At 47.8% G+C, this 2,805-nt stretch overlaps 1 non-coding gene across 1 annotated transcript; it reads left to right on the top strand.

Moving 5' to 3' along the window:
• The first annotated feature begins 2,042 nt into the window (after positions 1-2,042).
• TRNAT-UGU lies at positions 2,043-2,116 on the top strand. The gene has a single exon. It is a non-coding gene; the product is annotated as a tRNA-Thr (tRNA).
• Positions 2,117-2,805: the final 689 nt, after the last annotated feature.

Raw genomic sequence — 2,805 nt, 5'->3', positions numbered from 1 at the left:
CTGGGGCTGAAGCCAAAAGTCTGAGCTCCACCACCCAGGGCTGAATCCCTCAAGCTCTGGTTTTGCCCTCCCCCAACTGGATAAGAGGGCACAGTGTGAAATGTTTGGGGACCACTGTTTTAGGATGACGTTCTCAATCACTTCTATGAAGTCCAATGAAAGCTATTCCTCACCCACCTACCCCTCCATCAGGACCGACTAGGTATGTTCTGCTGCCCTTCACTCATGCAGGAAGGATATCAACATTTCATTCCACTCAATCCTAAAGTGATTTGTAACCTGTCACCAGCCAAAACTGGTCATTTTGGGGAAGCGGCCCCATCATGCTGCATAGCTAGGCAGAGTAGGTGTGTCTATGCAAACGCGGTCTGTTCCTGAAGTCTTTCCCCCAGCTCCTCACTAGATGTGAAGGGGGAGCTCATTCAGCCTCTGCTTCCACTTAGTATTTAAAAACTCCTTATTGTCCCTATCTCTGCTGACATTAGATTTCTCCTCCTGTCTTTTCCTTGATAGTTCTGATGAGGTGGCTGAGTGGTTAAGGTGATGGACTGCTAGTCCATTGTGCTCTGCACGCGTGGGTACAAATCGCATCCTCATCGGATGCATTTAGTCATTGCTCCTCCTTTGTAGACAACCATGTCCCCGTTTGGTATGATGTTGCTTCTTGCAAACAAAAACCTTCTCAGAAACTCAGAACTCTCTTGCTTTAAATAAAACGTCTAAATCCCAGATTTCTTAAAAAAAGAAAAATTCTCTAGTCCTGTATTTCTTAATTTATATCTCAAAAGGTAACATCCTCGTCATCTCCTCCAAACACCCTGGGACCTGCCCAAATTATTAAAATACCCTCAACCCAAGCAAGGCCAGAGCAGTGAACCAGAGCTAGTGTCTAGGCCAAGCTGTTCTGAAGGAGGCAACTCAAACATTTTCTCCCTGCTTCCCTTGGCAAGGTCTGACTGGGGAAAAAAAATTCCCCAAACTGAAAAACCAGTACTAATCTGTTTGGGGACTTTGGTTTGAAAGTATTATTGTTATTATTCTCTTCTGAATCAGTTCAGTTGAGTCTTTGTCCTCCAGGTGTGTTTCCAGCTAAAACCACATTGAGGGTACTGGACCACTGACCTATCAGCTCTTAACACCCAAACTTTCAGTAACTCTTTATCAGTGACTGCGAGTGTAATTTAAACCATAGGTTCATCTAGCTCTGAATCTTGTCTTCTGACAGTAGCCAATACCAGGTGCTCCAAAAGCCAGTCTTTAAGGTACCACCGGGAGTTGAACCCAGGATCTCTTGTTTACAAAACAGGTGCTTTAACCAGCCAAGCCATGGTAACTACTGTTGCTTAAAGCAGCGTGTTTGCTCACACCTGACTCTCTGCCAATCCCCACTGGGCCCTTACAAGTGTTGCTCGTGTTTGGCTTCTGTAAAGCAGAGGAGCAGGTGAAGTTTTGCTCCCAAGGTGTGTGTGCGATTCTTTGGACAGGTCTACACTATGAAATTAGGTTGGTGTAATTACATTACTTAGGCTGGCAATGCAGTTCTATCAACCTAATCCCGGTGTAGATAGCAGCTCAGCTGTCAGAACTTTCTGGAGCTATGAAAGGAGAGAGGTCCGGCCTCTGTAGCAGGAATGCAGGGCAGGCGAGTTCATGGTGGGATACTGGTGGAGACCAGTTATGGTGATATAATGACCAGCAGCATTTACACTGACAATTTGGCACAAAGCTCTAGGCCTCTTGTCGAGGTGGTTTTATTTTGTCGCCAGACGTGGCATTGCAGTGTGTGCACCAGCCAAAAGCTGCTGACCGAGGGAGCGTTGTGTGTTTTTCACACAGCTGAGCAATATAATGATGCTGAAATAACTTTGTAGTGCAGACCTGGCCAAAGAGTCACACACACACACACACACACACAGAGCTTGCAAGGAAAACCTCACCTGCTCCTCTGCTTTGCAGAATCCAACACAAGCAAAGCTTTTCAGGCCCCAGTGGGGATGGCAGGGAGTCAGGTGTGGGCAGAGAGTGTCCCTGAGCCACAAGCAGGCACCATGGCTTAGCTGGCTAAAACACCTGTCTTGTAAACAGGAGATCCTGGGTTCAACTCCCAGTGGTGCCTTCTTGACTAACTCTTGGGGCACCTGGTATTGGCAGCTGTCAGAGAACTAAATGGGCCTTCGGTCCAGCCCAATATGGTTGTTTCAATTACACTCACAGGCACTGATAATGGAATTACTGAGAGTTAAGAGCTGATAGGTCAGTGGTCCAGCCTGTCACAGATGACCCCCTCCCTCTGGGACAGGGGCAGGTCTGGGCTCTCACACCAAATGGCTCATTGTGGCTGCCAGAACCTGTGGGCAGCTCATTTAGTTTGCACTGAGGGTTGAGTCCTGCTTCATGCACCATGTGTGAGAATGAAAATCCTAAACCGCCCTTTGAAATAACAGATGCAGCAGGACGTGTTATTGTCCCTGCCCCAAAGCAGACAGACCAATGGAGAAATGCTGTCAAGTCCAGGGTAATACTCCCCTGCCAGTTTATCTTTTTTGCTTGCTAAACTCCCTTCCAACCTTGAGGGCTCCCAGAGCCCAATATTGAGCTTGAGCTGAGATGTCTACGGTGCAAATTTACCACCCCATGGCCCTAGCCTGGGAGCCTGCACTGGCACAGGAAAGCCATGAGTGTTTCATTACAGTATGGACATAGCCCCAACCCACTCAGCTTTGGAACCCATGTCCCTGCCTAGCAAGTGCTATTGAACTGAGGATGAGTCCTCAATCGGGGTCTGCCAAGCACAGTTGTGCTGCC

The sequence above is a fragment of the Mauremys reevesii genome, unplaced genomic scaffold, assembly GCF_016161935.1.
Source record: "Mauremys reevesii isolate NIE-2019 unplaced genomic scaffold, ASM1616193v1 Contig4, whole genome shotgun sequence".
NCBI classification, from domain to species: domain Eukaryota; kingdom Metazoa; phylum Chordata; order Testudines; family Geoemydidae; genus Mauremys; species Mauremys reevesii.
This window is presented reverse-complemented; position numbering and strand designations above follow the sequence as displayed.